Raw genomic sequence first — 13530 nt, 5'->3', positions numbered from 1 at the left:
AGTATAGATAAACAAAAAAAGGTCGATTAAATACTATTTAATTCAGTTTGACAAAATTTTCTATAGAAATAAAATGTTGACAAAATTTTCTATAGAAATAAAATTTTGACAAAATTTTCTATAGAAATAAAATTTTGACAAAAATTTCCATAGTAATAAAATTTTGACAAAAATTTCTATAGAAATAAAATTTTAACAAAATTTTCTATCGAAATAAAATGTTGACAAAATTTTCTATAGTAATAAAATTTTGACAAAATTTTCTATAGAAATAAAATTTTGCTAGATTACTTTTGGGGATCGGCTATATATAACTATAGACGGATATGGACCAATTTTGGCATGGTTGTTAGCGGCCATATACTGCACAATGTACAAAATTTCACCACGTACCAAATCTTAACCGGATCCGATGAATTTTGGTCCTCTAAGAGCGGCATGGACCAATTTTTGCATGGTTGTTAGAGACCATATACTAACACCACGTACCAAATTTCAACCGGATTGGATGAATTTTGCTCTTCCAAGGGGCTCCGGAGGTCAAATCTGGGGATCGGTTTATATGGGGGCTATATATAATTATGGACTGATATGAACCAATTCATGCATGGTTGTTGGATTCCATATACTAACATCACGTACCAAATTTCAACCGAATCCGATGAATTTTGCTCTTCCAAGGGGCTCCAGAGGTCAAATCTGGGGATCATTTTATATGGGGGCTATATTTAATTGGACCGATTTCGACCAATTTTTGCATAGTGGTTAGAGACCATATACTGACACCATGTACCAAATGTCAGTCGGATCATGTGAAATTTTCTTCTCTTTGAGGCTCCGCAAGCCAAATCTGGGGATCGGTTTATATGGGGTCTATATATAATTATAGACCCATATGGACCAATTTTTGCACGGTTGTTGGATACCATATACTAACACCATGTACCAAATTTCGGCCGGATCGGATGAAATTTGCTTCTCTTAGAGGCCTTGCAAGCCAAATCGGGGGATCGGTTTATATGGGGGCTATATATAATTATGGACCGATGTAGACGAATTTTTACATGGTTATTAGAGACCATATACTTACACCATGTACCAAATTTCAGCCGGATCGGATGAAATTTGCTTCTCTTAGAGGCCTCGCAAGCCAAATCGGGGGATCGGTTTATATGGGGGCTAAATATAATTATGGACCGATGTGGACCAATTTTTGCATGGTTATTAGAGACCATATACTAACACCCTGTACCAAATTTCAGCCGGATCGGATGAAATTTGCTTCTCTTAGAAGCCTCGCAAGCCAAATTTGGGGGTCCGTTTATATGGGGGCTATACGTAAAAGTGGACCGATATGGCCCATTTGCAATACCATCCGACCTACATCAATAACAACTACTTGTACCAAGTTTCAAGTCGATAGCTTGTTTCGTTCGGAAGTTAGCGTGATTTCAACAGACGGACGGTCGGACATGCTCAGATCGACTCAGAATTTCACCACGACCCAGAATATATATGCTTTATGGGGTCTTAGAGCAATATTTCGATGTGTTACAAACGGAATGACAAAGTTAATATACCCCCCATCCTATGGTGGAGGGTATAAAAAGAACTCAACAACTTTGTTTCATTTGATAATTAGGTGCATGACACCGATAGAGAAGAAAAAGTGACACAACAACTTTGTTCCATTTATTAATTTATATGTTGCGATATCTTATTCAGAGAGCGAGAGAGAGAGGGTAGAGAAAGAATGAAAACCGAGATTGTTGACGAAAGTTAACATATTAAAACATCACTGCAAGAGAATTAAATGAGAACAATTGGTGGTTGTTGTGAAACTGCTGTTGTTGTTGTTTCGTAAAATTGTGCTTGTATGAGTGCATCCGTTATGCGCTTGGCATGTTAATGAGGCTTCCTAAAAATGTGATATGTTTAAGTCTAAATATTACTACAATTTACTACAAATTTTACAATGTGAATTCGGAGATGAGAGAGCGACAGAGCGAGGGTCAGCGTTGCACTACGAAATTTTATTTTGGACTAAAATTTTTCCAAAATTCCCGCCAGCGGACCAAATTTGCAATTTCGAAGAAAAATTCCTTAACTAATATTTTGTTGTACATGGTGTTTTTATTAAAAATGTAAAGTAAATCATAAATAAGGGTTTTATGACCAAATTTAGAAAAATTGAGCGGTACATATATATGGGAGCTATAGCTAAATCTGGGAAAATCGGGCGATACATATATATGAGAGTTATATCTAAATCTGAACCGATTTGGATGAAATTTTGCAGACTTGAAGGGCGATGAAAAAGATTACCTTTTGCCAAATTTTGCGTGACCCCATTTGTCGAAATCGGGCGATACATATATATGGGAGCTATATCTAAATTTGATCCGATTTCTTCCAAATTCAATAGCGTTCGTCCTTGTGCCCAAAAAGCTCCCTGTACCAAATCTCATCAAAATCGGTTAATAATTGCGACCGAAATCCTGTGAACAACAAATGCACGGACGGACGTACACCAAGCGCTAGATCGACTCAGGAGGTGATTCTGAGTCGATCGGTATATATTTTATGGGGTCTAAAATCAATATTTCTGGTAGGCACATTTTTTGGCAGATCAAACTTATTATACCCTAACCACTATGTGGTTTAGGGTATAATGACTTTAAAACAATGTGTTGAAACATTTTATTAATTTTGAAGATTTTATCAGAAATATTAAATCCATTTTGACTTCATTAAAACGAAATTTTCATTCATGTTTGGATACACATTTTTATGTCGAATCACTTAGCTATAAGGACAAACAGACTTCATTGAAAAGTTTAGAGACTTTTAGACGAGGAAAAAACTTTATTTCAGAGAAATACGTCTTATATTCTAAGCAAAATTCGTATTCATATTTTAAGCACACTGAAAAAAAAGCATGCCCGGTTCCAAAGATTTTGACTTTACTTTAAAAATTTTGGTATTGGTTCCGAGCCAAAGAAGCGGAGAATACAAGTTAGGATACTTTTAAGACACAATTCTCTTTTAAATTTAGGTTTTGTGTACTTGCTTCTAGGAAGCAAATTTTAAGTTTTCGTTTTTTCAGCTTTTTTATCTTCATATGCTATCAAAGTCCTTTAAAAACGAGTTAACGACAGCTTTATTTTCCAAATTGAGGCTCGACTTCTAGTAGAAATTATGCTATGTTTCAAGTAAAAAACGTCTTTAAAATAAAGTGTTGAAAAACATGTCTTATAATTGAACGATTTTTTGCTTTGTAGTCAAGAAGCAAAAAGACAACAAATTTAAAGACATTTTCATTAAATTTAAAGAATTTTTCTGAATTATTAAAGTCAAGTTGACCTTAGCCCAAACATTTTTTCTTTCATGTTATGATACCCATTTTTAAGTGAAATCACTTAATTATAAGGATAATACGACTTCATTGAAAAGTTTATCGACTTTTGGACAAGGAAAAAAACTTTATTTTAGAGAAATGCGTCTTCTATACTAAACAAAATTTGCATTCGTATTTTAAAGACATGAAATCTTTGACCTCACGACAATATTGTTTTCAGTGCATGTGAAATATTTGGCCTCCCGACAATATTCTTTGCGGTGCACCATCTACTATTTAATATGTGATAGAAACCAAATTTATGAAAATGGACCAAGGACCAAATTCTGTTTGGTCCATCGGATCAAATTTAAAAATTAGAAATCTTTTGGACCAATTTTGGTCCGATCGGACCAAAACGGCAACGCTGGTGTGGGTATGTGTTTTGTTTACCTATACGGCATAATGCTTTCTTCTTGTGGCGTCAAAAGAAATGGGACGTCAGAGGAGTAAGTCCGAAAGTTCACACAAATGAAATGAAACAGTGAAAAATACTTAAAATTTTCAAAAGGATTTTCATAAAATCTAACAAAAGAGCACTCTACACATTCTAGTGATTACATTGAATAATAATTAATTTTATTGTTCATTCGGGAGTGTTTTTTATAAGTGGAAACAGTGAAAAATTAAACAGTGAGATGTTTAAACAAGTAAGTAAAGTAGAAAGTCGGGCGGGGCCGACTATATCATACCCTAAACCACCATTACAGAATTAGTAATCATAAGCATTTGTGGGGTAACATATAGGTCTGGGAGATAAACCGCAGTTGCATATTTAAGAAAATTAAGGGGTACATGTCTATGGGTGCTTTGTGTCAATCTGACTATAGCTCATAGTCAATGTTGCCAGGGAAAATGTTCGGTTTACCCTACAAGGACAAAAAAAGTTCCCTACTTTCCTATACATTCCCAAACAATTTTCCCTACTATATTTGTCGTTAAATTTAAAAAATTTTACAAAACAAAAATGGTTCTAAGTACTTTATTATCTTAAAACATGAATATGCAACGTATATAACTTAGAATATAAATTTGTATTACGACCACAGTTGCCACATTTGGTAGGTTAGGTTAGGTTAAAGTGGCAGCCCGATTAAATTTCAGGCTCACTTAGACTATTCAGTCCATTGTGATACCACATTTAACTAAAAGTACCTATTTCATATGGGCACTTCTAGTCTTAACCACTGAACCTTCTCTATTATTTACTTTTGTGGAACCAACCAGATTGCTCCAAAAACATTAACAAACTGCTTAAGTTAACGTTTTCCAGGTCAGCCAGTAATCTAAAGCTATATGCTCCTAAAATTCGCTTACGCCTTACACAAAAAGCAGGACACTCACACAAGAGGTGTTTAATTGATTCCTTTTCCTCCACGTCATGACAGCTTATACAATAGTCATTATACTTCGCACCTATAGTTTTTGCAAATTCGCCTATCAGGCAGCGACCCGTTATAGCAGATATTAGGAGTGCTATCTGACGCCTTGAGAACACTAGCATATCTAGTGTGCGGTTTAAGTTTAAATGGGGCCATATTTGCTTGGTGTCGTTACAACCCTTGCAATTTTCCCATCGAATATTGGCCATCATAACAGCCTTCTCACGCAGTAAGAGCTTGCAGGTGGCCAGAGGCATACCAACAGATTCTAGTTCCCCTGGAATATGTAAGGTAGTTCCTAGCCTTGCTAACACATCTGCTTCACAGTTCCCCGGTATGTTCCTATGACCAGGCACCCATATTAGGTGAATATTGTACTGCTCAGCCATCTCGTTGAGAGATTTGCGGCAGTCTATGGCCGTTTTTGAGTTAAGGAACACAGAGTCCAAGGATTTTATTGCAGGTTGACTGTCTGAGTATATATTAATGCCAATATTTGTTGGAACATTACTTCTCAGCCAATTCACCACCTCTCTTATTGCCAATATTTCAGCCTGAAAAACACTACAGTGATTAGGTAATCTTTTCGCTATTCGAATTTCCAGATCTTTAGAATATACTCCGAACCCCACTTGTCCATTCAATTTGGAGCCATCAGTATAGAAATCTATATATCTTTTATTCCCCGGGGTCTGTGTACACCACGCCTCACTGTTGGGAATTAGAGTTTCAAACTTTTTGTCGAAAAGTGGTTTTGCCAGGGTGTAATCCACTACGTTGGGCACATCTGGCATTACTTTGAGGACCGAACTATGACCGTACATTTTTTCCGACCACAGCGATAGCTCGCGCAACCGCACAGCCGTTGTTGCAGCTGACTGTTTGGCCAAAATGTCTAAAGGCAATAGATGTAGCATGACATTAAGGGAGTCTGTTCCTGTCTTACTAAATGCGCCTGAGATACATAAGCTCGCCATACGCTGAACTTTATCTAAACAAGTCGGTTTCTGAAGTGCCGGCCACCAGACTACAACACCATATAGCATTATAGGTCCAACCACTGCCGTGTATAGCCAATGCACAATTTTTGGTCTTAGTCCCCACTTTTTCCCTATTGCCTTTTTGCACGAGTACAAAGCTACCGTGGCTTTTCTCGCCCTCTCTTCAATATTAAGCCTAAAATTCAGCTTCCTGTCCAAAATAACGCCAAGGTATTTTGCACACTCACCAAAGGGAATTTCAGTACCCCCTAAGGAAATGGGCCTAACCGTGGGAGTTTTGCGATCTTTGCAGTACATGACTATTTCTGTCTTTGCTGGATTTACACCAAGACCATTATCTTTCGCCCATTTCTCAGTCATCCGGAGAGCTCTCTGTATAATATCTCTGATTGTGGATGGGAATTTTCCCCTGACTGCTAGCGCCACATCATCTGCGTATGCCACCACTTTTATCCTTTCTTTTTCTAGAGAAACCAGAAGGTTGTTTATAGCAACATTCCAAAGAAGAGGTGATAGAACTCCTCCTTGGGGAGTGCCTCTGTTCACATACCTTTGTATGTTTGCTTGCCCTAGTGTGGCTGAAATACGTCTCTTTATTAGAAGTTCGTCTAACAGCCTAAGTATACCTGGATCAACATTCAGAGTTGTCAGTCCATTTAATATCGAGCTCGGATGGACATTATTGAACGCCCCTTCGATGTCTAGAAACGCCACGATTGTGTATTCTTTGACAGATAGTGAGCTTTCAATAAAGCTGACCAGTTCATGCAATGCGGTCTCAGTAGACCTGCCCTTCGAGTATGCATGCTGTCGTTTCGAGAGCAAACTTGAATCCACGCTAGTTCTAAGATACATGTCTATCATCCTCTCCAGGGTCTTAAGTAGGAATGAGGATAAGCTGATTGGTCGGAAATCCTTCGCACTCGAGTGAGAGGCTTTTCCTGCTTTAGGTATGAAGACGACTTTTGTTTCCCTCCACTTTTCTGGAATATATGCTAAGTTTACACATTGTTTATATATCACCGTCAACCAGGGGATAATTCTTTCAGCCACTGCCTGTAACTCCGCCGGAGTAATTCCATCAGGTCCGGGGGATTTGAATGGTCCAAAGCTATTTAAAGCCCATTTTATTCTAGATTCCGACATAATTTCCGACACAATTTGGTAGAATTCTACCAAAATTAGTAATCTTTTATGTTAAATCTTTATAAAAATAAAATTTTGGAAAAAGTTTCTATAAACAAATTTTTGTGAGAAATTTTTCTATAGAAATAAAATTTTGACAATAAATTCTATAGAAATATAATTTTGAGACAAAATTCCACAGAAATAAAATTTTGAGAAAATTTTTTATAGAAATAATATTTTGAAAAAAAAAAAAAAAATTATAGAAATACAATTTTGACAAAATGTTCTATAGAAATAAAATGTTGACAAAATTTTCTACAGGAATAAAGTTTACCACACATTGTTAAAGATCAAGCGTTGCCTTGCAAGACGCTAAATATTAGAAAAACCCTACATATAGGGAATTTCCCCTACTTCTAGCAACACCGGCTGTGTTGATATTGCACCTACGGAGTTAGTATGACACTAGGTTAGGTTAGGTTAGGTTAGGCGGCAGCCCGATGTATCAGGCTCACTTAGACTATTCAGTCCATTGTGATACCACATTGGTGAGCTTGGTATGCCACTAATAATGAGCCCATTATTAAAAAAGAGAAAATCGTTAAATTAGTGTGGGTAATAAATACAAATTTGTAAAAATCGAGCAATATTCTTATGTAAGAGCTACAAGTACGTATAAGTACGATCGGCTAGTACATCAAAATTTGAAATTTGAGTAACATTGGTTAATAAATAAGAGTACCAAATTTGGGAAAATCGAGCGATGCATATATATGGAAGCTATATCTAAATCTGAACCAATTTGCATAATATTTTGCTGGTTTGATTAATACCACAAAAGGTTACCTCGTGCAAGATTTGAGTAAGATCAGTTAAGAAATGAGGCCTGTATGGTCAAACATAAGGTTATTAGGGGCTAATTTTTCAAAATCGGGTGATACATATATGGGAGCTATATCTACATCTGAACTGATTTCGATGAAATTTTGCACATATAGTTAGCACTATAGAGGACTGGATCTAGCCAACTTTTAGTAAGATCGATTAATAAATAAGGGGTCTATGACCAAATTTTGGAAAATCGGGCGATACATATATATTGGAGCTATATCTAAATCTGAACCGATTTCGATGATTTTTTGCACATATAGTTAGTGCTGTAGAAGACTACATTTGGCCAAATTTACACATATAGTTAGTGCTATAGAAGACTACCTTTAGCCAAATTTGAGTAAGATCGGTTAATAAATAAGGGTTTTATGGCCAAATTTAGAAAAATCGGGCTGTACATATATATGGGAGCTATAGCTAAATCTGAACCGATTTCGATGATTTTTTGCACATATAGTTAGTGCTGTAGAAGACTACATTTAGCCAAATTTGAGTAAGATCGGTTGATAAATAAGGGTTTTATGGTCAAATTTAGAAAAATCGGGCGATACATATATATGAGAGCTATATCTAAATCTGAACCGATTTGGATGAAATTTTGCAGACTTGAAGGGCGATGGAAAAGATTACCTTTTGCCATATTTGGTGACGATCCGTTTGAAAAAAAGCGCAACGTGACCCCATTTGTTGAAATCGGGCGATACATATATATGGGAGCTATATCTAAATTTGATCCGATTTCTTCCAAATTCAATAGCGTTCGTCCTTGTGCCCAAAAAACTCCTTGTACCAAATTTCATCAAAATCGGTTAATAATTGCGACCGGAATCCTGTGAACAACAAATACATGGACAGACGGACGGACGGACACCAAGCGCTAGATCGACTCAGGAGGTGATTCTGAGTCGATCGGTATATATTTTATGGGGTCTAAATCAATATTTCTGGTAGGCACATTTTTTGGCCGATCAAACTTATTATACCCTGACCACTATGTGGTTTAGGGTATAAAAACAAGGTTTATTTCCTCTTTGTTAAGAGGGAGACTAAGGAGACGGGCACTACCAGCAAGTTCATACTGTGTGAGAAAACTGTTATTATGGCGAATGACCGGCGGGAGAATTGCAAGGCTTGCAACGACACTAAGAATTTATGTCCCCATCTAAACTTAAACCGCCACTAGATATGTTAGTATTTTCAAAACGTCAGATATCAATCATGATATCTGCTATAATGGGTCGCTGCCTTATTGGGGAGTTTGCAAACACTATTGACGCGAAGTATAATGACTACAGCATGAATCAATTAAACACCTCTTGTGTTAGTGAGTGCAGTTTGTGTAAGGCGTAAGCGAATTTTAGGAGAATACAACTTTATTTAGATTACTGGAAACCTGGAAAATGTTAACGTAAGCAGTATGCTAATGTTTCTGGTTGGTTCAACAGAAGAAAATAATCGAGTAGGTTTAGAGGTTAAACGAGAAGTGCCCATATGTAACAGGTACTTTTAGTTAATGTGGTATCACAGTGGACTGAATAGTCTAACAGGTTGGCTGATAAGTCCCCGGTCTGACACATATATGGCGTCGCTAGTATTAAATGCCGTGCCAAAATTTGACGTCTGTAAGTCAATTAGTTTGTGAGATAGAGCGTCTTTTGTGAAGCAACTTTTGTTATTGCGAAAAAAAATGGAAAAAAGGAATTTCGTGTTTTGATAAAATACTGTTTTCTGAAGGGGACTTCAAATGACGACACAGCACGATAAAATGTATTTCGGGGGGTCGTAGGGTGCACGAAAAAAAGTTTTGGTGTTCTGAAATTGTCTTCGAATATGCTACAAAACTGGGGGGTGACCGCATCAACTTTTTTTCGTGACCCTATCTAGTGTGCACGGGACACGTAATTGTCGTGACTCACGTGTGAGTCTTGAGTCACGCTCATGGCAACGGCGTGAGTGTGCGTGAGCGTGATTTACAAACTCAAATGTCGCGCGTGAGTCACAAAAATATTATCTTCGTGAGTGTGCGTGAGTAAAGATTTACGCTCACAAAAAACAAATCCGCTCACCAAGAAAACGCTTAAGAGTTAAACTCATTTACAATTTTAGTGACACCTTGGATGTGGAGAGTGTAATAACGCTCTCGATTTTAACCCTTCTGTGCGTGATGTGGTCCCGCTGGACATTTGTGATTTTTATTCCTACATAACTTTATATTTTGCTTGATTTGCACCGTGATGGTTTATGACTTCTTGTATTAAAGTGTTTTAAGTTACAAACTGGAAATTTTTATGTGATTGAATCATTAAATCGGTTTTTATCACGATTCTGCGTGATGAGGTCCAATGGGACCTACCACTAATTGCATTAGTGGTTTCAGCGCAGTTTGAAAAACAGCGTAAAGACAGTGCGATTTTTGTATTTGGAACAATTAATAACAATAACATCCTTTCAGAAAATACCGTTATTTAGAAGAATTTGTAATTTTTGAAGTTTCCATTGGTTTCGTTGCTTCGTAGTACATATATTTATGTCTTTCGAGGATATATCCACTGTAGCGAAACTGCAAGAGGAAAAAGTTATTTGAACTTCATAGAAATCATGGTCGATCTAAGATTTTATATTTCTATACATATTCCAGACCCATCAGCTCCTGGAATTTGGCAAGATGTTCTTCAATAGACCAAGTTTGAAGCAACCACAAGCTCAACAAGGTCTTCTTCCCCACATAATGCTGCGAACAAAACGAGCGTCACTAAAAAAAATAGTATTGTTTTTCCTTCAAAAATCCAGTTTGTTCAGAACATTCAACTACAAAACAATATATTGTTGCTTGGTACGTATAAGGATGCTTATAGGTACCTCGCCTGTGACAAACATCAGGGCCTCTAGAATACTAATCGAAAATTTAAACATTATCTGTATTCTATTAAAAATTGAAGAAAACTCTATATTTACAAACATGCAATTTGTGAGTCATAGAAGACTCCGCCTATAGTAAATAATCGAAAAATATCGTAGGGATAACCTCTCTACCATCCGTTTTTTTATTATAGGTCCCACGGGACCTTATCACACTGGTATCGATTTCGGTGTTATCACATACACAAGGGTTAATAATGCTCATGTTTTCAGACACGTCGCTAAGGCAAATTACTCCAAAAATTGTTCGTGAGTCACGACTTTTTCGTGCGTGAGTACAAATTTTCGCTTCGTGAGTGTGTGTGAGCGTGAGTCCTACCAAACAATATCGTGCGAGAGTAAGATTTTTCCGTCGTGAGTGTGCGTGAGCGTGAGTAAACTATTACTCACGTGCACATCTCTACTTTAAAACACTGGCAGGTTGATTAACAGTAGAGGTGTATCACGAAATTTTAGTAACATTCGTGATTCACGCGTGGATCACTATAGTCGTGAATGAAATTTAAACAAAATCTCGCGAATGTGCGTCAAAAAACAAAAATATGTCGTGTGTGAGTGAAAATCAAATTCTGTTCGTGAATGTGCGTTAGTAAAATTCCTTCGAAATCACGCTCACAAAAAAATTCACTTTCACTATTAAATTCACACTCAAGTGGCAGCCCGATTTACTTTCAGGTGCACTTAGACTATTCAGTCCATTGTGATACCACATTCACTGAAATTATCTATTAAATATAGGCACGTCTAGTTTTAACCGCTGAACCTACTCGATTATTTCCTTCTGTAGAACCAACCAGATTGCTCTAAACACTGCTTAACCCTTTGGCGACGAATGGGACATATATGTCCCATTTCGTATTTCCGTTGTAAAATCTACATTTATTAACCAATATGCAAAAAAAAATCGACGCAGAACACATGTAGCTATGAAGTTGTAAATTTAAATTGGGATATTTGTGCGTACTTTGTGTGTTTGAAAGTTAAAACATGAAAAATCTGAATTTTTTTCATTAAATATTTTTCTTTATATTTCATGTATTGGTTGTCTGAGGTGGCTGGTATAATGTGTATCAACTCATCCTCTATCGATAAAAATGGACTAATTCGGCTACATAGTTTTTCTAAAAATGTACCGACACTAATGGGACATATATGTCCCATTCATCGTCTAGGGTAAGAAAAATGATGAACCAACACAAGGTGGGGAAGGTATGGATACTGAATACTATTATACAAGTAATTATTTCGCACATAGAAAGCGGTGTTTATTTACGTAACAGGGATCGCACATAGAAAGCGGTGTTTATTTAAGTAACTGGGATCGATATTGAAAGAAGTTATTACAGCCAAACACACATAAACCCAGCCCTTTATTTGAAAAAGAAAAATGTGCATTTATTTATTTTAGAAAACAATTTTGTTATTAAAAAAATACAAAATAAATCTAACAAATAAGCTACACTATATCAAACCAATATTACATTTAGGGGAAGTTTCTCAATGTCTTGTTATTATTTATCCTCCCGATAAAACAGCTGATCTCGTGTAGGATTTTTACTAACCGGTAGTTTATCCTCCGATTAAGCAATAATCCAAGGATGAGAAACTGGCCATTAGTCAATGCATATTTTATTTCACATATTTTATTTTATTTCACATACATAATATACATTCAAATATACATATGTATGTGTGCGTCTATGTATTTGGTTGGTTGGTTTTTTTTTTATGGGATTTCGCAGCGGAAATCGAACATAGTACCGGCCTTAAAAAGGCCCTAATTGCACTCAAGCGATGCTTTAATATAGTAACGTGGCATGGTACAACTTCTCAATAGTTACGGTGGTTTTCCAAGAAGTTTTGAATATGGTATACGACTGTTTTCGGCGTTGTGGGGAATCCGCACCACAAAATTTTATTTTTATTTAATATTGTTTTTGACATTTTATTTGTATACGTAGCTATAAGATTTCGTTTAATTTTCCATATATGAAGTGTTAATAATAATTTTAGTTCATAGACAATTTCTTAGAATAAAATGTTAATTTATTTTGTAAAAACGTGACATTATTTATAATTAAATATCGTTATTGATATTTAAGCAAAATTTATGTCTAATTATTTTCAAATAATTTGCATAAAATAAAATTTCAAATTAAATTCCAAATTTAGTTGTTTTTCCTATTTTGAGTTTTTTGTTTTCAACTGCCTTCAGGATTTAGAAAAACAAATAAATAATGAAATTGGTTTTTTTGGACTAATAACTGGAAGTGCTTTAAATAGTTTATAATAATTGGTAAGTCAATAAGAAAAAATTAACCAACACTTTAGAGAAATCACTAAACTTAAATCTCTTTGTAGAAAACTAAAATCTTTGGATGCTACATTCTTGCAAACATTAAGAAGCTCACCGATGAAAAATGAGTGGCTTATCGACAAGGTTAGGTTAGGTGGCAGCCCGATATTTCAGGCTCACTTAGACTATTCACTCCATTGTGATACCACATTGGTGAACTTCTCTCTTATCACTGAATGCTGCCCGATTCCATGTTAAGCTCAATGACAATGGACCTCCTTTTTATAGCCGAGTCCGAACGGCGTTCCACATTGCAGTGAAACCACTTGGAGAAGCTTTGAAACCCTCAGAAATGTCACCAGCATTACTGAGGTGGGATAATCCACCGCTGAAAAACTTTTTGGTGTTCGGTCGAAGCAGGAATCGAACCCACGACCTTGTGTATACAAGGCGGGCATACTAACCATTGCACCACGGTGGCTCTCGGCTTATCGACAAGAAAAAGTTTCCAGAAAA

Source organism: Haematobia irritans, chromosome 5 (assembly GCF_050003625.1).
Source record: "Haematobia irritans isolate KBUSLIRL chromosome 5, ASM5000362v1, whole genome shotgun sequence".
NCBI classification, from domain to species: Eukaryota; Metazoa; Arthropoda; class Insecta; order Diptera; family Muscidae; genus Haematobia; species Haematobia irritans.
Note: the sequence above shows the minus strand (reverse complement) of the source record.